This window comes from Vicugna pacos, unplaced genomic scaffold (assembly GCF_048564905.1).
Source record: "Vicugna pacos unplaced genomic scaffold, VicPac4 scaffold_20, whole genome shotgun sequence".
Lineage (NCBI taxonomy): Eukaryota > Metazoa > Chordata > Mammalia > Artiodactyla > Camelidae > Vicugna > Vicugna pacos.
Window position 1 is genome coordinate 98,252,125 of NW_027328741.1, and position 26,666 is coordinate 98,278,790.

The following is a 26,666-nucleotide window of genomic DNA, read 5'->3' on the forward strand; positions in this document are numbered from 1 at the left end:
GGCACAGCTATGTTAGAATAAATGAAAATTGAACTCTTCCTGACAGCTAATATCTAATGTATATTTAAAGCATATGAAATCTGATAAGCCTGTGATGCCCATTTAAATCAATCAGTTGCTCCACTGTCAGTTATCTGCCAGGATCTAAGTTGATATGTCTTTATAAAATATAAATACATATAAAAATAATATAAACCTACTATAAACAGAAATGACTTGGTTAGTAATATGAAGATTGAGCAGCTATTTTTATCTCATTTAAAATGATGCCCTCAATTACTTTAAGTTATCATTAATTATATAGATATTTTGACCACTGAAGTTTGTGTCTGAGTCATGTTGCAGCTCTTACATAGCAAAGCATTTTGAACTTTTATATTGCCTTTCCTATTTTCTCATGCTTATCAGGGACTTGCATAGGCACTATTTTTTCTATGACTCTATAAACAGATGTATGCCTGAAATTTTCTTTTGTGTCTCAGGGTTTCTAGCATTATATTACTGACAGATTTTTTATTGGTTAGCAATCTAATTTTTTTCTTGGTATATATAGTCCTTTCAGTCCTTTCAAATATATATATACATATATATATATATATGTATATATATACTACATATATATATATGTAGTCAGTTTTCAATTTTGTGTCAATTTCTGGTGTGCAGCACAATGCTTCAGTCATACATGAACATACATATATTCATTTTCATACTCTTTTTCACCATAAGTTACTACAAAACTTTATTGGATATAGTTCCCTGTGCTATACAGTATGAACTTGTTTATAAATTGGGAGTTTGAGATTTCCAGGTACTAAATATTAACATTACATTTTATGATGCTCACTTTATCCCATATTCAGACATGCTTTTAAAACTTTATTTTCACTTAATATATAAGCAAGCAGGCTTACTCTAAATTGTTTTATTTTCTGTCTGTTTCTAAAATAGAATTAGCTAATAAATTCAGTGATAAAAGCTTGAATTATACTTTTATTTTATTTGCCAAGATCCCACTCCTGGCTGACCATTTTGGGTATTTAAGTATAAAGTAAGTAAATGTCAGTAGAATTAGGAAACCATTCCTGTGGTAATATTATTTTCAGTCCTTTCAAATAAACTCAGTGCCCAATATTTTGCAGAGGAAGCATTCTAAACATGACCAGGATCTTCTATCTTATACGTTTGTCAGAAAGTATCAAATGTTAAACAGTTTGATAAACAGAATAGTGCACCACACTGACCCCTACCTATATCCATGTTCTAATCCTGAAATCTGTGAATATGTTATTTTACATGGCAAAGGGTATTTTGCAGATGTATCAGGTTAAGGACTCTGAGACAGGGAGATTAGCCTGGATTATCTACATGGGCCTAGTCTAACAACAGGAGTCCTTAAAAATTGAAAATCTTTCCCAGATGTGGTCAGAAAGATATGACTTTGGAAGAAGGATTAGAAAGCTGTAAAGCTGTTAGCTTTGAAGATAGAGGAAGGGTCATGGGTAAAGAAATGTGGGTGAACACTAGAAGCCGGAAAAGACAAGGAAATATATTCTTCCTTTGACTTACAGAAGGGCATACAGCCCTGCTGACATCTTGATTTTTAGCCAAGTGATACCTGTTCCTGACTTGACCTACAGAATCATAAAATAATAAGTTTGTGTTGCTTTAAGCTGCAAAATTTGTGATAATTTGTAACAGCAGTGATAAAAATAAGTATAGGGGAGGTAATCCAAATTTATGGATTGGAGGGTTCAACATTTTAAAGATGTCAGTTCCCCTTCAACTGATTCAAAGATTTATATGTGCACATCAAAATCCCCAAAACTTAATTGTTGTTACTGTTTCTTTGTAGAACTTGACAAGCTGATTCTAAATACATAGAGAAGCTTGAAGAGCCAACAATAGCCAAGCTGATATTAAAGAACAATGTTAAAGAACTTATTATAAAACAATATTAAGTCTATGTGATAACTACCTAAAGTTAGACATATAGACCAATGGAACAGTATTGAATTAAACCCTGTACCATACATGAACAGTAATTTTAGATAGATTATAAATCTAATAAATTTGAAACAAAAAGCAAAGCATCTGGGGGAGGGTAAAGCTCAGGTGGAATGTGTGCTTAGCATGCATAAGGTCTTGGGTTCAACTCCCAGTACCTCCATTAAAATAAATAACCTAATCCCCCACCAAAATAAAGCATCTAGAAAATAGTGTAGGAGATATTTTAATGACTTTGAAGCGGCAAAGAGTTCTTAAACAGGACACAGCACTAAACATAAAAGAAGAGTTTTAAGTTGGACTTCAGTAAAATTAAGAATTATTTTTATCAAGAGATACCATTAAGAAAGTGAAAAGCCACATGGTGCGAAAATATATTTGCTATATCTATATCCACCAAAAGACTTGTATCTAGGGCATATAGAGAACAAAAACCAGTGGAGAAAAAGGCAAAACCTCAATATTAAAATGTGCAAAAAAATTGAACAGGTGCTTCATAAAAAAAAAGAAAAATCCAAATAAGCTATGAAAAGTGGCTGAGCTCGTTAGTAATAATAAAAATACGTACTAAAACCACACTTGGAACACCATTAGACATCCACTAGAATAGTTAGTTGTTAAGTGATATGAAGCATTGGTGAGGGTAACATGCAATGGGGACTCTTACACATGGCCAGTGGGAATATAAATTCTTACAAATAATTTGAAAGTAGGCTTTTTGAATGAAAGTTATATATGTATATGTGTGTGTGTGTATATATGTACACACACACACATATACATACATACAAACACACACTCCCTGTGTACCCTTCAGAAGCTTCTACATCAGAGCACAAAAGGACATCCAGAAAATTCTCATAATCACTATTTGTTATAGCCCCAAATAGAAAATGACCCAAACACCTGTCAACAATAAATACATAACCATAAGTGGTGGCACATGCATACAAGTTGTATACTTTAAAGCAATAAAAATAAATATACTAGTTTACAGAAAACACTAGTGGATGAATCTTACATAATGTTGAGTGGAATGTACAGGACTAAAAATTTCAAAAGCAAAAAAACCAATCCATGGTGGCTGAATTTAGGATGGTGAATCCATCAAAGGGGTGCCATAGTATCTGGGAAGAAACCCAAAGTGGAACAGCAATGTTCTGTTTCTTGACTGGATGAAGGTTACATAGATGTGTTTACTTTGTGAAAAATCACTGAGCTGTATACTTAAGATATGTTCACATGTAAGCATGTATATTATATTTGCATTTTTTAAAAAAAATGTTTGCTTGCAAAAAAAGATATCCAAAGCCTAAGTATTTATCAGTAGGAGAATGGATAAAACAAATGATAGTATATTCAAACAATGGAATACAATTCAACAATAAAAAAGAATCAACTACTGATACAAGGATGAACCTCAAAAGCCTAATTTATACATTTCATTGTCAGGTAAATTTTAACTCAGAAGGTAAACAAAACTATAAGCAGGCATGTGCCCTAGTGGGAGGGGTGCTGAAGCCTTTGTCTCCTCAGACCTGTGCCATTACTGGCACATCTCGCAAGAAGAGAGGCAGGGCTCAGCCACAGCTACCATCTCCTCCTGTGCATATTGCCCGGGCGGGGGCAGGGCTGAGACCTGAATCTGCACGTGGGGGCCCCACAACCTTTTAGGCAGGACTGAGACTTGTTTATAGCCTGAGGCAGAGAGGATTTTTCTACCCTGACACCTCAGAGAACTTGTGCCGCCAAGGGAAACAAGGAGCTCAGATTTGGCACAGAGCGTAGGCGGGGCTGTTCCGTGGTCTTCCCTGAGCCCACCTACAGACCGCCTACCCGAGGCAGAGCAGGCAGCTGCACAGAGCAGCGGAGCGACCAGCACCAGGAGAGGGCAGGTGGGCAGCCACCCACCTTCCTGGCAGGAACACAGCACCTGACCACAGTGCTGGGACAGGGTGTGATCTGCCCACCTGCTTCCCCCTAAGCACAGCATCTGACTGTGGCATCAGGAGGGGGAGTGACCTGCCCACCCACTGGATAAGAGTTCAGCTCCTGACCTAGTGTCAGGAGGGGGCACAATCTGCTGGCCAACAGCCACTGAGAGCAGCACAGATGAGGGTGCCAACAGAAGGCCTATGAAACAGCAAGCTGAGTTCATGAAGCAGGGCAAAGACACAAAGACCTCTCGATAAAATCATTAAGGGCACACCATCTCCAGGATAAGTAGGTAACTGCTACTCCTTAAGCCACGGTGCCAGAGAGATATGAGCAATGTGAAGAAGCAGAGAAACCACTCCCATTGAAAAGATCAAGAGAAATCCCCTGAAAGCATGAACAAAGAAATAGACATTGATGGTCTATTAAATCAAGATTTCAAAAAAGAGTGATCAAAGTACTGAAGGAACTAAAAGAAATAGTGTTTAGGTATATAAAATGTATCAAAAATGAAATAGAAACTATAAAGAAGAACTAGGTAGGATTAGTAAACTCATTGGCTGAGATGAGAGCTGACCTAAAGGCTGTGCAAAGCAGACAAGAAAATACAGAAGAATAAATAAGTGACCTAGAAGACAGGACAACAGAAAGCACCCAATCAGAACAGCTGAGAGAAAAACAAATGAAAAACAAAACAATATACGGGACCTATGGGGTAATATAAACTGTGCCAATGTATGCATAATAGGAGTTCCAGAAGGGGAAAAAGAACAAAGCGGGTTGAAAAGGTATGGGAAGGACTCATGACTGAAAACTTCCCAAACCTAAAGAAGGAATCATATCCAAGCACAGGAGGCTCAGAGGGTCCCAAGCAGGAAGAACCGAAACAGACCCACACCAAGGCATATCCTAATCAAGATAGCCAGATTCAAGGATAAAGAAATGATCCTAAAGGTAGCAAGAGAAAAACAAAGAGTGAGTTACAAGGGAACCCCCATAAGTTTTTCAGCTGATTTTTCTACACTATTTACAACAGCTAAGGCATGGAAACAGCCTAAAATGTCCATCAACAGATGACTGGATAAAGATGTGGGATATTTATATGATGGGATACTATTCAGCCACAAAAACTGACTACATAACGCCATTTGCAGAGATATGGATGCTCCTGAAGAATGTTATTCATGGTGGAGCAGTACAGAAAGAGAAAGAGAAATACCATGTGAGATCACTCATGTGTGGAATCTTAAATATATGCAAGATCTTGTGGTAACTCACAGCAAAAAAAAAAAGTGACAATGAATATATGTACGTTCATGTATAACTGAAAAATTGTGCTCTACACTGGAATTTGTCATAACATTGTAAAATGACTCTTACTCAATAAAAAATGTTTAAAAATAAATAAAATAAAATATAACCTTTAAAATACTGTATAATGAGAGGTGTGATGTTCTAGTATCTGTTCTAAGAAGTACGTTAGACACACATAAGAATAGCCAATGGTCAGAAAGATCACATGTTATCAGCTACCACCCCATGCAAATTAATGACATTTAGCAGATATTCATATATGTGTGTAAATATATAAAATAGGTATTAGTCTATATGTAAATCAAATCAAATATTATATTATAATCTAATGTAAAATCATATCAGCAAAAGCACTGTGCTGACATAAGTGTCTTGGTGTAAACAGATTACAATTTTTTATTGAGTTGTCATAATGGGATAATATTGTGAACCAAGTGGAAATTGTAAAAAAAAGTTATCCAAAAAAAAAAAAAAATCCTGACTACATGAAAAGATGCAGTTACTATAAGGCCTTTCCCATTATTTACTATCAGTGTCAGAAAGTCTTGGAATAAGTTAGGAGAATTAAAAACTCTAACAAGACACAAGAATGCACTCTCTGTTAAAGAAAATAAACGAAAAGAAAAAAACAAATGAATAGACAATTAAGGTCCTACAGATAAAAATACCAATTTTTATGGGAAATAGCCTTAAAATAAAAAATAAGGAGATTATATTCTAATTTCACCTTTTGAATTAAGATATACAAAATTTAGCTGAATACCTTCGTATTTTGCACTTATGAAGAAAAAAATGTATTTGCAATGAAAAAGCAGCCATTACCCTGCCTTTTGAGTATTCTAAAGTTTTAGGTCTGAATATATTTCATCTTAAATGATCTTAAGCACTATGCAGTGGTTGGTGTTTTAAAAATACCACTGTGTGTGGAACTTCTAAAAGTGCTTCAAAAAATTTATATTTTTGTAATAATTTAGCAATGGCCTGGATATTATTTTTAAGAAGACAACTCACCATGGAATACTGCAAGATTTTTTCAATGAGTTTATATTCACACATGTTTAAGATTGTCACTGTATTATGAGAAAATGTCAACCGTGGCAGTATTTTGACTTGAAAATGAGATAAGCTGAGAAGCATATTTTAAGTATAAACTAAATGATTGCATTCCTTTAAAGACAAGAAAGTAAAAGCATGATAAACTCTGACTTTGACACACTTAAAATATAAAAATTAATATAATGTAATTTTACACACTTCTCTTTAACTCTCAGTACTTTCTCAGCCCCTTTCCCATTACACCCGCGTCCCCGCTCCTGACCCTTGGTGTACACACCTCCGTTCACACGGAGAAAGGGGGGACCCGGGCGGTGAGGACCAGGGGAGCGGACACCCCCGCGGCCCGGATGGACACGGACACTCACACCCGCATCCCCGCTCCTGACCCGCGGTGTACACACCTACGATCACACGGGGGAAGGGGGGACCCGGGCGGTGAGGACCAGGGGCGCGGACACCCCAGCGGCCCCGATGGACACGGACACTCACCCGCTCCCGGCGGGCGAGGAGAATAGTCGAAGCGGGCCCGCCAGCGCACACGTCCCCTCCTGCCCTGCTGGCCGGGGCCCCAGCTCGGTCAGGTCCACACACACCCCGGCAGGAAGCAGGCTCAGGCCGTGGGAAACCGGCGTAACTTCAGACAGAGAGTGGGGAGCATCCTCCCGCAGACACGCAGGCAGCGCTGTCCCGGAGCCTCCTTGGCGCCGCCCTCTCAGGCCTGAGGAAAGCAAGCTCCGCCCCCAGGGAAGACGCTGGCTGCTGATGCGGACTGCGCATGCGCACCGCCACCTAAGACACGCTGGCTTCGTTCGCCCCCTGCAGGTCCTCGAGGGCGGTGCAGGATACTCGGAACTCACTGTAGAACACATGACCCCTCCCAGCCATGATGCTAAATCAATGGAAATCTCAGTGCCCTGGCCTCTTTTTTAATGGCACTGGTGATGCTCTCATCCAGCCATGCCTGCTCTCTTGCCTGGCACATGCCTCAGTCCTTGGAATCCCGCCTGAATCAGATTCTGTTCTGGAGGAAGGACAGGTGCAGAAGAATCTCAAAATTCCAGACTTAGAAGATGACCAGGAACCCAAACTCAACTCTGTCAACTCCCTGGGGTCCCCTGAGGAGTGTGGTTTTCTCAGAACCATCTGCCCTGTGTCAGGAGCAGACCAAGCCTCAGGTAGCTTAGAGAGGCTATCATGCAGCACATGCTTTGGATGGTTCTCAGTTCTGACCTGCATGATCTTGAGACCCTTTTGTAACTCCTAACACTCTGTTTTCTCATACCTATAGTGATGGTTATTGATGACTGAGTTAAACCTCTTACAATGCTGAGGTGCTATTGTTCCTTGGATAACAGAATATTTTGAAGGGATCAACTGTTTATCACTTCCCCCTAATGAAGTATGTTTTTAAAACTAGAAATATTTCAGGGGGCACTCAGGTCCTCCTCTTGCACCAGTTCCTGAGGTGTTGGCAGTTTCTGCTCTGAGCTCCAGATCCTGATCCTGCCGGTGGTCTATGGTGATGCCAGTGTGTACATGCTCTTCCTTTTGCACCGGTGTGGAAAGGAGACAGCCCTTCCCCTACATGAGGCTGCAACACGCTGACACTCAAAGCAGGCACAATGAAGAACCAGCTAGAGTCCCCGGTACCAGCTGTCCCAGGTAGAAACGTCACCTTCACCACAGTGTTCCTGTGCTCCTATCAGGCCTTCACTACTCCCAGCAGGCCATGCATGAGCAGTGTGACAGTGTGACACCTGCACAGCATGGTGGTGATGATCCCACCTTATCTGTTTCTTTTTGGAATGTCCCCACACCTCTCTGAGCTTCACTTTGCTCTTCTCACAGGCAGAGTTGTACAGGCATGAACCTCACAGGGTTATGGTAGGTAGTCACGGTAGCTGCTCACCCAGTGGCAGGCTCTGCCGAGAGGGCTGCTGGGAGTGCTGTGTGTCTTCACACTTGTCCTTCACTCTCCCCAGTGAAAACACTCTTGGCCTTATCCTTCCCTGGTCTGCGGCCTTTCTGTGCTTGCAAAAGAACATGGAAACTATCTGCAAAGAAGTTTTGAGGTTCTGTCCATCTGGTCCAGGAAATGCTGACTCTCCTAGATGTGCTGTTGGGTGGGCTCTCATGGGAGGGGCTTGGGCAGGACTTCCCTTTGCAATAAGATGCCCCACCCAGCCCTTTCCATGATCCAGACTCCTGGGACCAGGGTGCAAATCCCCAGCTCCGCACTTGTCAACCATGTGACCTGGGCAACTTTCTCAAACCCAAGCTTTGTCCACCCACGGTTAGCAGAGATGGGGGATAACAGGATGTCCCGCACAGAGTGTCTGTGCAGATTAAGTGAGGTAGAACAGACAGAACAGTGGTGGGGCCTGGCCCATTGGTTGACAGAAGGGAGCTCACCATGTGCAGCAAGTTCCACGGGTCACCCAGCAATCTGCCCAGAGGCTTAGCCACTCCATCGCTATCATGCATGTGAAGTCCACTTAACCACATGGGAGAGAAACAAACACATATTCTGAGTGTAGCTATCACAGGGAAAATTGCATCTGAGCGGGGAGTAATACCAGAGGGTGATCAGGATGGAGGAAGATGCCCCCTGGGTTTGAGCAGACTGGAGCTGCCCTCCAGAGCCTGGGGTTAGTGAGGATGGGCTTGTAGAAATGCCCCTCTCCTTTACCCATCAATGCTGGGTCCTGCGGGTACTGAGTCCCACAACCGGTGTGCTGCTTGGGTCCTCAGCACAGAGAAAAACCCAGGGGTTCCCACAAGGCTTCGGCCACATCCTCTGCTTCCTGAACTCCCACTCTGGTGACCCCACCTGGGATGCAGAGATGAGGTGAGGCAGGGACCTGTGCTGTCAACATCACTGCTCTACCCTGGGAATCTGGCACACAGTAGGTGCTTGGTAAGACATTGTTGAATGAACAGCAATACTGGGCCAAGTTTCTGTGGGTGTCTGTGCCCCCAGATCAGGGACCCCTCAGGGCCCACCTCACAAGTGACATGAAAATAATGATCCCACCAGGAGCAATAACAGTTCCTCAGAATAAATGGGCTTTTCCAAGCACTCTCCACCTGTTGCAAAGGCCTCCCAGCAGGGAAGTGGGCTGTCAGGGGCAGCACTGCACTCTCCACTGTAACAAGGAGAAAGCCAAGGGCCACAGAGAGGAGTGCCTTTCCAGTGTCACTGCTCACTTTCCCACCTTTTGGGAGACCAGGAGGCTTTTCTACTACATTCTGGCTCTGAAGCCCCAATACTGTGTGGACATGCCTCCCTCCCCGGAGCAAGGAACCACTAAGTGACCTGTCACTTGTCACCAAGCAGACAGGCTCATTCCAGCTCATTGTGCCACCAGCAGGTTGTGCTAGAAGCAGAATCCTCTGGGAGACATCACACTCTCCCAAGCTGGAAACAGGTGAACAGCTCACAGGTTTCCTGAAGAGGATGGTCACATGGCCTTGATCTGGCCGATCAGCATTTTCCATCCTCCCTGGCCACTGTGATTGGCTCAAGGCTGGGCACCAGCCCAATCAGGCTCCACGGAGGTCAGGCCTAGTTGCTGGAATCCTGGGAGCAGAGAAGTTCTATTTCAGTTGGGAGTTGAGGGGTGGTGATGTCAGCCTGTGGCAGTTGGTGACTATCTTGCTTTATAAAGGCAGAGCCATGTGAAGATGACACCAGTGGCAGAGCCCAGAGGTGGGGAAGGATGACTTTTGTTGATGTCACTGAGCACCAGGTACAGACCTGCCTGAAGCTATCTCCCTGTGGACGTCTCAGTTAGGTAAGTCATTCTCTCCTGCCCTGTTTGCTTCTTAAAGCCACTTTGGTTTTCTGTCACTGGTTTTAAGAAAAAGTTTGACTATTCCTTCAAGCTGGCTAAATGGAGACCCTGGAACTGCAACAGTGAGGTGACAGGCAACAATGTGGCAAATAGACTCCAGAGGCCTCTGTTCAAACAGGGGATTGTAAATGACAAGGGAGAGTACACATGGCCTCAGTGAACAGATTTGCTACTGGTAGCTCCCAGTTCCTGGATATTAGAGTGCATGCACTCAGCCAAGTCTCAGCTCTGCTGTCACACCTGCTAACCCACAACTCTCCTCTCCCACCTGCCAGGCCTAGGGGGGGCTGGACACCCCCGGGCACCTGAAACAGCCCAGGGCTTTGTGTAGTAATTTACACAGGCTGCCCCCAGTTCTGAGGGTGAGGGTGACTGGGTTCCAGTTTACAGAGAAAACAGACTAGACGTTCTCACTGGTGAGATGTGGGGGTGGGACCCCAATCTACCATCTGACCTATGACTTCGGAGTGGACAGCCTCCCCACCCTCAGCCAGGATGCTTGCTAAGCCTCGGGGCTCAGGAGTCCTGTTCCCTCCATCACCCCTCCTGGAGGTGAGAGTGGGGGGCTCTTCTCTATACAACATTCACCCCTGCAGGGGCACACGTGTGACCTCACAGTCTGTCATCCCTTCCTTATGACCTGGACCTCCTTGATGTGTGAGCACTGCAGATCATGGGTGCACACGTGGGCAGGTGCACCATGACTGAGAGGACAGCACTCCAATTTAAGCCCCCTCCATGCTCAGATGATTACATCCTGGAATTGAGGGGTTCCCAGGGGTCAGGTGGCCAATTCTGGCCTTAGGGGCAAATTCTTATCACCCAGGGGGATAATTTTTAAATTAAATTACACATTTACAATTCAATAGTCAAGCCTCTTTCTAGGCAGCCTTGTAGCCTCTCAGCTTTTACCCCTCGCTGTGACCATGTTCTAAGCTTCAAATTGAGTGCCATTATGGACATGAACATGTCCCTGTCATGTGTCACCTTCACAGTAAGCGGCCACCCCAAACTCCTCTCCCTTCCCCTTGTCGATATCTCCACACAGGGAGTAGGGTCCTTTTGATGCAGTTGTGCAAATATGCGAGCTAAGGGTTTAGAATGTCCAGGCTAGGAGGGGTCTTCTCCACATGGCAGGGCAGGTGGGCTGGCAGGGGGTGATGGTTCACTTGTAAAACCTCAGCTGGTTTCAGGCAGTGACCACAGACTGGCAGCCAAGGGCTCAGCTGGTGCAGAGTAAGCGGATTAAATGTGTTCACCCAGACGCCTTGGGAGTGGCAGCCCTGGAGTACGACTACAAGTGAGGAAGGTGGAGGATCCCCAGTGCCTGGACCTCCAACTTCTAAAAATCAGGACTGAGATGTGGCTTTGAAATCAGAACACTGGAATTCAAAGCTTCCCCCACCACTTTGTCAATAATTCAGAGCAAATCAGCCTCAGTTTTCTCACGTGTAAAATGAGAACTTTGAAGCCTCTCCCTCTGAGGGTGTGGAGGGAAGTAAATGCGGTGACAGCAGAGCACAGGAGCTGTCTGGGCTGAGCCTGCATACAGGCAGGCCTTTGTTGCTGCCATGACCACTGTCTTCCAGGGCAGGGTCTGCACTCGTTCCCTGTGAAGGTCCAGACAGTAAACATTCTAGGCTTTGAGGGACCTACAGTCTCTGTCACAACTACCACCCTCTGCTGTTGGAGGGCAAAGGCAGCTCCTGCAGTAGGTAGTCCAGGCTCGCACCCCCGCTTCCTGACATAAGTATTCCTGAGATACAATTTTCACATAACTTTGTTGGCTTTAGGTGTGCAGCATAATGACTTGTTACATGTGCATATTGTGAAATGATCAGTTCATTAACTTTACTTGACGTCTGTCATCACCCATAGTGACACACTATTTTCCTTGTGATGAGAAATTTTAAGAGGTACTCTCTTAACTAACAAATGCACAACGCAGTGCTGTTAACTACAGTCACCTTGCAGTACATTATGTCCCCAGGACTTGTTTATCTTCTAACTGGAAGTTTGTACATTTTGATTATCTTCCCGAATTTCAATCACCCCCTGACTCACCTCTGGCAACCACCAACCTGATCTCTGTTTCTATGTGTTTCGGTTTATTTTGTAGATTCCACATATAAATGAGATCATAGGTATTTGTCTTTCTGTCTTATTTATTTCACTTAGCATAATACCCTGAAGGTCCACCCAAGTTGTCACAAATGGCAGTATTTCACTTTTTTAATGTCTGAATAAGATTCCATTTTATATACATATATATGCATCACGTTTTCTGTACCCATTCATCTGCTGATGGACACTTAGGTTGTTTACATATCTTGGTTATTGTAAATAATGATACAGTGAACATGAGGGTGCAGTTGTCTCATTGACATAGTGATTTCATTTCCTTTGGATATATTTCCTGCAGTGGACTTGCTGGGTCATATGGAAGTTCTAATTTTAAATTTTGGGGGAGCCTTCTTACTCTTTTCCCGAGTGATAGCACCAATTTACATTCCCACCAACATTGCACAAGTTTCCCTTTACTTCACACCACCACCATCACTTGTTATCTCTTGTATTTTGATGACACCCACCCTGACAGGTGAGAGGGGGTATCTCACTGGGGTTTTGATTTGCATTTCCCTGATGGTGAGTGATGTTGAGCACCTTTTCATGTACCTGATAGACATCTGTGTGCCTTCTTTGGAAAAATGTCTATTCAGTTCCTCTGCCCACTTTTTAAATCAGATTGCTTGTTTTTTGCTGTTGAATTGTAAGAGTTTTTTATATGTTTTGGGTGTTAACCCCTTATCAGATATATAGTCTGAAAGTACTTTCTCCCCTTCTGTCTGTTATCCTACCCTCTGCTTTCTGGATGACAGGGGTCCAGGCACTTGGGAATCTCTGCTTCTCACGTGTTTCCAATGGTGGGTGGGTGAGGGCTGTGTTCTGATAAAAGTGTGCACAACCGTGGGTCACTACCCCTTAGTTTAGAAGGTGGGCTCTGAAGAGTGCAGTGTGGGCAGGGATGTTTCCCTGAAGTCATCATTTGGATGGTCATGTGCTCTGGAACTCACATCATCTAGCCCGGGTGTGATGGGGCAATTTGCAAAGGGAGGACCTTGTAGCTAAGACACTGACCAGGTGATCTTGTGTCTTGTTGGAAGGACCTGGAAACAAAGTTGTGTGGAACAGGGACTCCTCCAGGTCACAAGGCTCAGTTCAGACTTCTGGGATGCAGAGACCTGCTCAGAGCCACTGTCACTGAGGAGGGAAGGGCCTCAGGCAGGAGGGAGGAGTTGCTGGATTTCACTTGCCCTGTTTGTCAAGTTTCAGCTCTGGTGATGTGTGGAACATGGGCTTAGCTTTGGGAATGTAAGAGGAGAGGTTCCTGGGGAAGGGCTGGCTTTTTCCTCTGATTGAGGTCCTACTGTGTGCCAATCACAGCAGTCCTCTGAGTCAGGGCTGGAAAGCCAGGCACAGAGAGGTCAGGGAGTTTCCAAGTCACACAACATTAGGGGCATCATTAGGGTCTGATGCAGACCTGACGCCCAGCCCACATTCTCTCTCCTTTCTCAGGACCATCATGATCCCACATGTCAGAATCACCCAGAGAGGCCCAGGTATGGGCACTGGGACCTTTCCTGCCTAACATGCCAGGAGCCTTAAGAGGGACGACAAGACACTTCCTGAGTCCATGATGCCCAGAGGCTGCTCTTAGCAAGAGGCTCAGCACACACTCCTGGATGAATCCTAGCTCTGTCCTGAGTCACTCTGTCCTCCCTGCCTCAGTTCTTCTGCCCACATGGGGCTGCAAACAGCAGCCACTTCACAAGGGTCTATGGAACCTCCAGGATCCTGGAAGCAGCGCCCTCACACAGGGAGCACGGTCTCCTTAACTTTTCCTCACCTCTTTGCTGGATGTAGAGTCCCAGAGGGGCACTGGCTTGTCCCAATTCTCACCCCAGATCAGGGTCCAGCAGGGGGTGGTGTCCAGGCTGGACTCTGTACTCTGCCCCTTTTGGGGACCCTCATTCATTGCACCTTGGCTGCCTGGGCACTGTCTTCCAGGGGCCACTCTGTGCCTCCCACACCTACCTAGCATCCACCCACCCTGGGTTACTCCAGCGCCCTCTGGCCCTTGGCCACACACCTACTCCGTGTTGAGTGGAAATGAGGTGACCGACATGCTGGGCCTCCTGGACAGTCTGGAGGAGCCCGATATCCCCAACCTGCCCACCACACCAGGTGCCCAAGATGGGGAGAGGGTGTGCCTCCATTCATACTCTGATTTGCTCAGATTCTCAGCACCTACTTTGCTGGGTGGATATGGGGGCAGAGGTATGATGTAAAAGCAGGAGACATGGACAGCAGACCATGAGAAGGGGGCTAGCCCAGGCTGGTCTCATAACCCCCTTAGATTTGACTTTATCATCTTTAAAGTGGGACAGACTCTTGTGAGGTGAGCAGGATCCTGACCCATAGCCAGGCACTGTCCTACACACCTTAGAGAAGCTTACTGACTCCTCATGAAAATCTGTGGGGCAGGGACAGGCATTATCACCCATTTCTGCAGAAGTAACTGAGGCGCAGAGAGAACAGCTGAGGTGACCACCCCAGATTACAGAGCCCAGGTCATCTGGTTCCAGTGTCCAGGCTCATGGTAAGTGCCCATTCTGGGTTTTCCTCCTCCCTTCATCCTCCACTGGGACCCATGGCCGCAGCCTCATCTCAGTGTGATTGTTCATGGGGAGCAGGGTGGTTGCACTGAGGGCCCGTTTCTCTGAGGACTGCTTTCCCAGAAGGCTCAAGGGGTTGACTGTATTCACTACTGGACACCCAGGCCTGGGCCCAGGCCAGCCACACTGCAAAGCCTGAATCAGTGATTGTTGAGTGAATACCTGAACCTCTGCGTGTATCTGCATGTTGCCCCCATTTCCTCATCTCCACAGCTGGCTACCCGGCCAAAACGTTGTGTAATCAGGCCTGGGCCAGGGACAGTCAAGGGGACCAGAGCTGCTCAGCTGGGGACAGGAAGCCTCAGGGGCCCTGTGGCTGTCCCAAGCACCTCCTGGGGCAATTCACAGGGAAGCCCAGACAGCTTCCAGGAACAGCAATCAGGTCCGAATCCCAGGGGTATAGGGTAGGTCTTGAGGGGTGTTCCTGAGACTGACTTTGTGTATGAAGGGGGCCTGGGGGTCAGGCTGCTTTCAACGTCCATTCCAGGCCCACACCCCTGCTGGCAGCATGGAGCTAGTCATAAAGGACACAGGTCGTGGGGCCAAGGCTATAGCAGGGCTCTGCTCCCTCTCTGTGGCTCAGTGTCCTCATCTGTAACAGAGAACTAGTAACAGGGCCATGGGAGGGCTCACTGAGACCCTCCTCTGTGGCTTTGGTTGGACACTGCCCTCTCTCTGCTCAGTGCCCTTCTCTGTAATAGAGAACTAGTAACATTTTTCTTAGCCCGTTTTGGCCCCATTTTTCTGAGTCTCTTTCTACATTGGGCCCAGGGCTTTCACAGAGATCACAGACTTGGGATGTAATCAGAGTGTGGTCACAGCCCTAGTGGTCTCAATTGAGGCCAGAGGAGCTTCAGGGGGGGTGGGAATCCAGAAATGCTTCATGGAGGAGGTAAGATCTGAGCTGTGTCCCCAAGGATGAGCTGTCATCTAGCTGAGGCCTAGCATTGAGCAAGACCCATGTACATGGTTAATGAGGGTGTGAATGAATGGATGGGCACCCCTCTAACAGAGAGTGAGGGGGGAGTCCCCTAGGCCAAAGCAGGAAACACAGGGCACCCTGGGGGAGCAGAGGGCGGGGCTGCAGTGTGATGCCTGCCTCACCCTTTATGGGTGTCTTGCCACCACTTTAGCGTGTGTTCTGGTGGATTTAGAGCCCTTTCCTCTCCTCTGCTAAAGTATCCTGCTCTTCATTCCCAGCAACATCCGCCTGTGTCACCTCAGTGTCCCCAAGTGGACCTGGACCTGTCTTGTGGGAGATTGTGAAGAGGGATTTGGTGTGCATCCCAAGAATGAAGTGGGAGGGAGAGGATAATAGGGACCTCCATAGGGGATCATGGGCTGGGAGACATCGGAGGGGTGGGGAAGGCAGAGCCTCAGAGCTGTAGGATCCTGCTAGTGGTGGCTCCTTCACGAGGGGCTTCACAGGAAGGAAGCAAACATGGGGTAAAGGCAGAGCTCAGTTTGGGGCTTGCTGACATGGAACAGCTCATCACAGAGATGTCCAGAGGTGCTGGATGTAGGGAACGAAGATGCCACTGATGTCAGGGTCAAAGCCTGAGACCCAGATGTGGTGGGGCGGTGGTGCAGGGGAAGGGGCTTGAGGATATCAAGATGTTCATTCATTGGGGTCCTCAGGGTGGGGACCTTCATGTTCATTTCATAGCCACCTGGTGCCTGACAGAGTTAGGCTTAGGGAGGTCACTGAGTAGACACGTGCCGATAACCTAGATTCTCCTCTTTCCACATAAAGTCCCTGGTGTGAAGCCAGCAGGCACTCTTCAGAGTCATACACCCTCACCCATGGGCTCTCTGTGTGCCTAGAGCCCAGTGGCCCCTTACCTCCCACTCCCCACTGCAGGACCCTTTGCACACCTGCATTTCCACAAGCTATAAAACATCTTCTCTTGCTGTGTGTTTACCCTATGAAACCTCATTGCCCCAGGAAGAGAGAACTCACATCCTTCCCTTATTAAAGTGGTAAAGCCTTTTGTTCAGAGAAGCCCCTGACAGATCTCACAACCAACAAGGTACCTGTGCATGAATTGATCATGCAGCCCCCTCCTCCTTGTGTGCACAGCACCCCCCCAATAACAGACCCCACACACTCAACATTGGCTCTCGTGTAGGCACCTCTTGCCTGTGTGGCCTGATGTTGCCTATAGCAGTGTCCCTATTGAACTTTCCTAAACCCTTCTCAGACGCTGGTAATTCTTTACCAACCCAAGTAATTAGCCTGCCATTGTGCCCACAACACCTGAAACAGAGTTGACTAAATTATGCAGACTGATGATGCAGGTTAATTTGCTATAAAGGTGAAATCAAGGTTTACAAATGAAAGCAACATACATACTCAAGGCAGGACTAAGAACTCACACGGATAACTAAGACCCTCCACATACATCCCACTTTGCCCTTAGGGCCTTTGGGATGGCTGCTCTTTCAGCCAGGCTCTCTCTCCCCCTGCTTCTTAAACACCTCCAGGAATCTGCTCAAATGTCCTCCCTGACCTTATTTTTCTCCATGGAACATATCACCTCCGGACATTGTATATATTTTACTTAATTTTCTCTGTGTCCCCCACCAGGCTGTCTGCTGCATGTGGATGGAGACCTGACTGCTTCACTACCTGCTGTGCCCGGTATCTGGAACCCACCCAACACAGTAGGACCTCAGAGATTGTGTGACGGGTGTGTGATCACTGTAGGCCACAGACAAAAGCCTTCCCAGCAGTCATGGTAAGAGTCATTCATACTCTACTTACTGAGCCCTACTGTGTGCTGGTTACTGACCTGGGTGGGAGGCATGCAGTGGATTAGACACAGTGAGCACACACAGCATGTTAGGAGGGACCTGTGCTCTGGAGAGCACATAAGGCTGGGGGAAGTCAGGAGTGCAGGAGTGGAGGAGAAGAGGGCCAGGTGGAGACAGTGGTGCCAGAGGAGACAGAGAGGTGGGGCCCAGGTCGTGTAGGGCTTTATGGCTCCTGTGAGGGCTTTTCCTCAGGGCAGCGGAACCATGGCTGGGTACGGAGCAGGGGCCCGTGTCCTGAATGCTATGCAGGAAATGGAGAAGGTGTCTGCTGGGGAGATGTGCTTGGAGGAGGCTGTTCCTGTAGACTGTGCAGGCAGAGAAGGCTCCTCTGAGGAGGTGACATCTGAGCTGAGCCCTTGTATGGACCGTGTTTCCACCTTCTGTAGACTGGATGCTTTCATCTGCCCTGCAGCCCTGTGCAGGACACACCCTGTTCTCAGTCACCTGGACTTGGCCTCCTGCCTCCCTTGTGGGCCCTCCCACCCCAGAAGGAGTCCTTCTAGATCTAACTCACTACCTCCTCCACTGGACTTGGACTCACACTGAGCCACTGTCCACCTGCCCAACTCACCCAGAGTCAAGTCCAGAAACTTGGGGGAGCCCCTCCACCACAGAGCCCATGAACTTACTCAAATGGCCAGTCCTCAGCCTGCTCACATGCCTCACACTCCCCTCCTGCAGAAACCCTGTGACAGATCATGTCCACAGCACCCTGCTCCTCCGATCCTGACCCCAGGCTTTCCCATGGGGTGTGACCCCGCATGGGTTGCAGTCCCCTCCTCCAGTCTGGTGAGTAGAAACTACCTTTTCTTTTTTCTTTTGTTAATATATTTATTTTTTTAATTTTTATTTTATTGAGTTATAGTCAGTTTGCATTGTTGTGTCAATTTCCAGCATAGAACATAATTTTGTCAATTGTGTTTACTCTTTCAAGAAACCATCTCTTGGCTTGATTTTTTCAAATGTTCCTTATATCTCTATTTTATTTTTTTCCTCCCTGATCTTTATTATTTCCTTCCTTCTGCTTACTTTTGTTATTTTTGCTCTTCTTTTTCTAAATCTTTTAGGTGGTAAGTTTGATTGTTTATTGCAGTTGTTCCTCGTTTTTGAGGTAGACCTGATTCTCTCGCTATAAACTTCCCTCTAAGCACTGCCTTTTCTGGATCCCATAGGTTCTGTATGGTTGTGTTTTCATCATCATTTGTCTGAATGTGTTTTTTATTTCTTCTTTGATTTCATCATCCACCCATTTTTTTTTAAAGTAGTATGTTGTTTAACCTCCATACTGTCATTTATTTCTCCTTTATTTTTCTGTAGTTCATTTCTAGTTTCATGGTATTGTGGTCAGAAAAAGTTGCTTCAAATATTTTCTATCTTCTTCAAATTGTTAATACTTCTTTTGTGACAAAGTATATGATCTATCCTAGAAAATGTGGTATGTGCACTTGAGAAGAATGTATGTTCTATTTTAGGGAAATATAATGTTCTGAAAATATTACCCAAGACAAATTGTTCTATTGTATCATTTAATTTCTATGTTGTCTTATTAATTTTATGTATGGAATATCTGTCCAGTGATGTTAATGGATTGTTAAAGTCTTCTACTGTGATTGTGTTCCGATCAAATTTTCCCTTTTTATCTGTTAGTATTTTCTTGTTATCTGTTATGTATTTAGGTGCTCCTATGTTGTGTTCATATATGTTAATGAGTGAAATATCTTCATCTATGACTCCTGTAATCATTATAAAATATCCTTCTTAATCTTTCTTTATAATCTTTGTTTTAAAGTCTATTTTATTTGAAATCACTGTTGATATTCCTGCTTTCTGGTCATTTCCATTTGTGTGGAATATCTTTTTCAATCCTCTCACTTTCAATCTATGTGTGTCCTTCTCCCTAACGTGGGTCTCTTCTATACAGCGTATTGTAGATACTTGCTTTATTATCCACTCTGCACTCTATGTCCTTTGATTAAAGCATTTTGTCCACTGACATTTATATTAATTATTGATAGAAATGTGTTTATTACACTTTGAACTTTGTTTTGCAGTTCATTTTGTATTTCCTCTTTGTTCCTTACTTTTTCTTTTTGTGGTTTGATAATTTTCCTTTTTATTATCTTGGTGTCTTTTTAGTTTTGTGACTCTATTGTAACTTTTTGGCTTGTGGTTAACCTACTTTGTACATATATTAACCCATTACTATATCTGTTTGTTTTAAACAGATAGTAATATAAGCTCAAACCCATCCTACCAAGAACAAAAAAGAGAGAGAGACAGAGAGAAAGAGAGAGAGAGAGAAACCTGTATATTTTCTTGCTCGCCTCTCCCACCCTTAATGATTTAGATGCCCTCTTTTATGATTTCATGTTTATTCTGTTGTAATTCATTGTAGCAATCACCTTTCCAATTATGGTTTTCTCCTTTTTGTAGCATCCTGCTTCTTTTCTATTTAGAGTAGGTCTTTCAATATTTCCTTTAGCATAGGTTTAGTGTTGCTAACTTCTTTTAGTTTTTGCTTGTCTGTGAAGTTCTTTATCTCTCCTTCTATTCTAAAGGATACCCTTGCTGGATAAAGTATCCTAGGCTGCATCATTTTTTCATTCAGGACTTTGAATATACCTTGCTTCTCCCTTCTGGCCTTTACTGTTTTTGTAGAGAAATCAGCTGAAAGTCTTATGGGGGTTCCCTTGTATCTCATTCTTTGTTTTTCTCTTGCTGCCTTTAGAATCATTTCCCATTCTCAACCCTGGTCATCCTGATTGTAATATGTCTTGGTGTGGGTCTGTTTGGGTCCTCCTTGTTTGGGACGCTCTGTGTTTCCTGTACTTGGATATCTGATTCCTTCTTTAGGTTTGGGAAGTTTTCAGTCATGATTCCTTCAAATATCTTTTCAATCTCCTTTGTTCTTTCTTCTCCTTCTGAGACCCCCATTATGAGTAGGTTGGCATGCTTTATGTTATTCCATAGGTCCCTTATATTGCTTTCATTGGTTTTTATTTGTTGTCTCTCAGCTGTTTTGTTGTCCTGTCTTCTAAGTCACATATTCATTCCTCTCAATTATCCAGCCTACATTTTACATCCTTTACCTCAACTCTCATCTCAGCAAATGAGTTTTCCAATTTTCACTGGCTCCTCTTTAGAGTTTCAATTTCGTTATTTGACATATTCTCTGTCTCTATACACAATCTCTTTTAGTTTCTTCAGTACTTTGATCACTCCTTTTTTGAAATCATCTAGTAGACTATCAATGTCTATTTCATTGATTGTTCTTTCAGGGGGTTTATCTTGTTCTTTTAATTGAGACAGGTTGCTCTGCTTTTTTATCTTGCTTATATCTCTCTGGCACTATGGCTTATGGAGTATCAATTATCTACTGTGGTCTTTTAAGAGTTTACTTATTTATATAAAATGGATGCAGAAATAAAACTAAGCACAAAGAAATTAGTTTTAAAAGCAGTATAATCAATAACAGAAGAACATATTGAAACAAGATAACAATTGAGTTGGGATGAATTTTTAAAATATTAAAGGAAGAAAAAATATTTGACAACAGAGTATAATCACAACAGAAGAAAAAAAACAAGGATAAAAATGAAATTAGACCAATTGAAAGATAATAATAAAAGTATTTTAAAAGAAAATTTTAAAAGGGATTAAAAATAGAAATATAAAAATTATTTAAGAAGTAACATTAAAAAAGTAAAAGAAAATGGAACAGAAAAAGAAAAGAGTATGTTCCCGTGGAGATTGTGTGCCCTTAGTAATTTTATCAAGAGGTCCTTCTTAAATATGTGTGGTTACCAAGTCTTACTTCTGTGCCTTTTGTCTGTTATCCCTTTGGTTAATGATGTGGCCATTAACCTGTTAACCAGAGCCTACCCTGGCTATTGAATGGGGACTCCTCTTTGTTTTGTGGTTGTCACAGCTCCTGCCCTTGCCTTGCTTCATGAACTCAGCTCGTTGTTTCCAGAGACCCTCTGGTCACACTCTTGGTCTGTGCTGCTCCCAGTGCCTGTAGGTAGACATGTCACATCTCCTCCCAGTGCTGCATCTTGGTGCTGCACTCCTGCATGGTAGGTGGGCAGGTTGTGCCCCTTCCCAATGCCGTGTCCAGGTGCAGCAGTCCTCCACAATAGTTGGGTTGGTTGCTCCCATATTCAGTGCAACTCCCCACTCCACATCTGTTCCACACTCTGTGGGTGGGCTTGAGGCAAATGGCCACACCAGCCCTAGTCCCTGCTCTTTGCCAGAACTTTGCTCCTTGTTCATTTGTCTTAGAGGTGTGAGTTCGTAGAGGCACCAGGACAGAAACTTCCTATATGTCTGGGGATGTAAACAAGTCTCAGTCTCACCTATGAGGTTGCAGAACTGCCAGGTACATATTCAGGTTTCAACCCCATGTCTGCCTGGGTAGGTATGATGGCTGTGGCTGAGCCTCATCTCTCTTATTCTGAGAAATCACCAGTTATGTTGCCATGAGTCAGCAGAAACAAAGGACGAAACACCCCTTCCCCCAGGCAAGCCAGCAATATTGCTTTGCTTTATTTTTTTTCTTATTTTATGGGAGGCCCAGGCTGTTCTGACCTGTATACAATCCAAGCAGATGTCCACAGCACACTGCAGTCCCCCAGGGTTACCTATGTACAGTCATCCAGAGTCTGCCTGGATCCAGCAGCCTGTCCCTTCCCATCCCTGATTCACTTCTAGGTTTGGGGGTTGTTGTCACACTTTGTGCCCATTTAACTTAATTCTGTCAGTCAAGGGTGGTTCCGTACACATCTGGGCCTCAGAGGTTCCCTGTCCATCCTGCTGACCTCTCCATTGGAAAGAGGGAGACCCAGTCAACCAGCACTATCCCTCCTTTGCTGCTCCCTCTTCAAAGGACCAACCCAAGCCATTTTGCATTTTCTTCCTTCTTTTTTCCTTTTCTCCTAGCAGATTGGTGGCACATTTTGTCTTTTGAAGATGGCAATGTTTTATCAAAGTTCAGCAGATGTCCTGAGTGGATGGGTGTGTCTGTGAATGTCAGTCTTGGTGAATTTATTGGAGAGGATAAGATACAAGCATCCTTCTACTCCAATATCTTGGCCTTTCTCCAAGAATATACACTCTTAATAATTTTGTCATAAGGTTATTTTTAACTATGGGTGGTTGCCAAGTCTTCCTTCTACGCCTTTTGCCTGTTATCCCCTTTTTTGGTGGTGTGGCTGGTGTTCTGGTGGCCTGAATCTGCCCTGGCTATTGAGCAGGAGCTCCTTTTTTCCTGTGGTTGTCACACTCCTGCCCATATCCTGCTGTGAAAACTCCACTTGCTGGTTCCAGAGGCCGTCTAGTCGTGCCCCTGGTCTGTGTCCCAGCATCTGTAAATGGGTGGTCTGCACCCCCCACCAGATGCCTGGTCCCAGGACCACACTTGTGCAAGGTAGTTGGCAGGTAGCTCCCCTGCCGCATTAGGTCCATGCTTTGTAGGTGGACTCAGAGGAAACAGCTACACTAGCCCTCACCCCTGCTCTGTTCCAGAACACTGCTTCTTGTGCATTTGTCTTAGAAGAGCCAACTCAGAGAGGCATCGGTGTGTAATGGTCCCTTCTTCTTGGGACTGTAAACAAATCTCATTCCCACCTATGAGGTTGTGGAGCCCCTAGGTAGGGATTTGGGTTTTGACCCCTCCTCTATCTGGGAACCATGCACCAGAAAATATAGTGGCTATGGCTGAGCCTTGACTCTCTTCTCCCAAGAAGTCTCCAATAATGGCACTGTGGGTCTGCGGACACAAAGGCTATGGCTACCCTTCCCCCCAGGGCACACCAGCAGTGTTTTCTGCCTTTTTTTTTTGTATTTTATGGGGGACCCAGGCTGTTCTGTATACTCTCCCAGCCATGGCACACAGAACATTGCAGTCCCCCAAAGTTTCCTCTGTAGAGTCAGCCCAAGTCCTCTGCTCAACTCAGAGAGCCTGTCCCATCCCACCCCTGCTGGTTTGCTTCTAGGGCTGGGGATCGTTGGGACCCTTTGTGCCCCATTAACTTAGTTCTGTCAGTCAAAGTCTATTCTATACAGATCTGAGCCTCTGAGGTTCCATCTCCATCCTGCTGAACTGGCCATTGGAGTTGGAGAGACCCAGTGTATTAATGCTATTCCTCCTTTGCAGCTCCCTCCCCATTGGAATGGTCCAGAACTATTTTCCTTTTTCTCCTTTTCTCCTGTTCTCCCACCAGATTTGTGGAAAATTTTATCTTTTGAAGAAGCCAATATTCTGTCAAAGTTCAGCAGGTGTTCTGGGTGGTGGGTGTGTCTGTTGATGTCACTCTTGGTGAATTTGTGGGAGAGGGTGAGCTCTGAGCATCTTTTTTACTCCACCATCTTTCCTCCTCCTTCACTCTTTTTCTTTTGATTGGAACATTTAGTCCATTGACATTTATAGTAGCTATTTTATAGATGTGGGTTTATTGCTATTTTGAAATTTGTTTTCCAGTTGATTTTGGTAATTATTTGTTTCTTTCTTTTAATTATTTTTATTTTTGTGGTTTGATAAATTCCTTTTCTATTAGCTTGGTTTCTTTTTGGGTTTTATGACTCTATTATATACTTCTGATTTGTGGTTATCTTGTCATTCAAGTATGATAACCCCTTACTTCATCTGTTTGGTTTTAGTTGATAGTCATGTGGGCTCAAGTGCATCCTAAAAAGAAAGAAGACAAAGAGAAAAAAGAAAAAAAAGAGAAAAAAATATATATTCTCTTGCTCTCCTCTTCCACCTTTCATGATTTTGCTATTCTCTCTTTCTTGTTTGCCTTCTTGTTTTCTTTATTGACTTACTGACTTATTTATATCCTCATGTTTTCCCTTGCAACTCACTGTATTTATCGCATTTCCAATTATGGTTTCTTAATTTCTATAGCTTCCTGTTTATTTTTTATTTAGATTAGAACTTTCAAATTGTTTTTTAGCATAGATTTAGTACTGCTGAATTCTTTTAGTTTTTGCTTGTCTATGAAAATCTTTCTCTCTTTCTGTTCTAAAGGATAGTCTTTCTAGATAGAATATCCTAGTTTGCAGCCTTTTTCTTATTCAGGACTTTGAATACATCTTGCCACTCCCTTCTGGCCAGAAGATTTTAGGTAGTGAAATCTGCTGAATGCTTATGGGACTCCCTTGTAACAAACACTTTGTTTTTCTCTCACTGCCTTTAGAATATTTTATTTTACTTTAACCATTTTAACTATAATATGTCTTGGTGTAGGTCTGTTTGGTTTCTCCTTGTTTGGGACCCTGTGTGCCTCCTGTAGTTAGATAATTCTTTCCTTCTTAAGGTTTGGAAAGTTTTCAGTCATGATTTCTTTAACTAACTTTTCAATCCCCCTTTCACTTTCTTCTCCTTCTGGGACTCACCATTATGCATAGGCTGGCACACTTTATATTATCTTGCTTTAATTGGTTTTTATTGACTTTTCTGTCTGCTGTTCTTTTTGGGTTATTTCTTTTATCTTGTCTCCTAAGCCATTTATTCATTCCTCTGCATTATCTAGTCTTCTTTTGATTGCCTGTAGTTGAATTTTCTATTTTTAACTAGCTCTTCTTTATAGTTTAAATTTTCTTTTTAAAGTTTTCTGTCTCTATTGATAGTCTCTTTTATTTCTTTCAGTGAGTTGATCATTTCCTTTTTGAAGTCTAGTAGACTATCAAAGTCTATTTTACTGATTGTTCTTTCAGGGGATTTCTCTTGTTCTTTTAATTGAAAGTGGTTCCTCGGCTTCTTTATTTTACTTATATTTCTCTGGCTCTATGTATTTCTTTTAGACCCATTTCTGAGCTGTGATATGTAGTAGGCAGGGTTGGAGCAATTCAGTTGTGAAGAAGAATAGGCAGAAGATGTTCACTGGGGAGTTCTCTCTGTGGTGTTGCCTGTCACTTGTTATGCAGACTTACAAAGTACTATTTGTTGATGTTGGCTTTATCCCTGCCTTAGCTATGGGAATGTCAGCCACCTACTCTGGTGCCCCTCAGGTTCTGAGCCCCAGGAAACATCAGTGCAGATCCAGCAGTGTCAGTCCCTTGGACCTGCCTTAGCAAGTGTGCAGTCACACACATGAATTTGTGGTCCACTACAGGTTCAGCTCAAACCCTAATCCCGCACCCACATATGGAACCATACACCACCCTGTTGTAAATACCCTCACTGGCCACCCTTCTTGAGTCAGAACTCCACTCACTGCCTGTAAGTCTCAGAGGTGTGGATCCACAAAGTGACCAGATACAGCAAATCCACCCTCTCTGCCTGGGGCTGTAAACAAATCTCATTCCTGCCTGTGAAGTTGCAATGGCACAGGGTATGGAGTCAACATTCAGCTCTGCCTTTGTGCAGAAGTGTTGCCTATCACCAAGCCCCATTTCTCTTCTCATGAGAACACACCAACAATGGAGCCAAGTGGAGAAAGTGACTTTGGCACAGCTGTGTTTCATTCCTCCCCCATTATACCAACATCGGTGCTTTTTTATGAGAGTTTCAGTCTGTTCTGTTCCACACACACACACACAGCCAGAGCTCACACTGCCCTCTAGTTTCCTGAGGCTGCCTGTCTGCAGTGTGACCCAGCCCTCTGCCTGGGCTCTTCACTGACTCCAGTAGCCAGTTCTGGCTCATCCCTTCTAGCTCATGTCTAGGGCTGGTCATCACAGGGACCCTCTGTGTCAGTTTTCTCCAGTTCTGCCTGCCATGCAGTTGCCACTGTCTCCTCCAAACCTTGGAAGCTCTGCTTCTTTCCTAGCTGATCTCCCAGCTAGAGAGGTTGTGTCCCAGTGTGAGTGTGCCTTTCTTCCTATGCTACTCTTTCCCTGCAGGATCAGTTCTGCACTGAATTTTTCTTTTCTCTTTTTATTCCTTACCATATTTTGTGAGAATCTTCCTGTATTTCAAAATAAAAGACACTCTACCAGAGTTCAGGAG

General features: G+C 44.3%; 2 protein-coding genes across 2 annotated transcripts in view; both read left to right on the forward strand.

Moving 5' to 3' along the window:
- LOC140693727 (uncharacterized) overlaps nucleotides 1–26,666 on the forward strand; it is a 295,946-nt gene that overhangs the window by 71,602 nt on the left and 197,678 nt on the right. The gene's annotated exons all lie outside the window — the stretch shown is intronic.
- The window catches only part of LOC140693789 (N-acetylated-alpha-linked acidic dipeptidase 2-like), an 85,909-nt gene that overhangs the window by 13,686 nt on the left and 45,557 nt on the right, over nucleotides 1–26,666 (forward strand). Inside the window, exons 11-16 of the mRNA XM_072957439.1 lie at nucleotides 7,730–7,974; nucleotides 9,981–10,106; nucleotides 13,743–13,786; nucleotides 14,740–14,826; nucleotides 17,490–17,640; nucleotides 18,398–18,505. The gene's annotated coding sequence lies outside the window, so the exon portion shown is untranslated. The remainder of the gene's footprint in view (nucleotides 1–7,729; nucleotides 7,975–9,980; nucleotides 10,107–13,742; nucleotides 13,787–14,739; nucleotides 14,827–17,489; nucleotides 17,641–18,397; nucleotides 18,506–26,666) is intronic.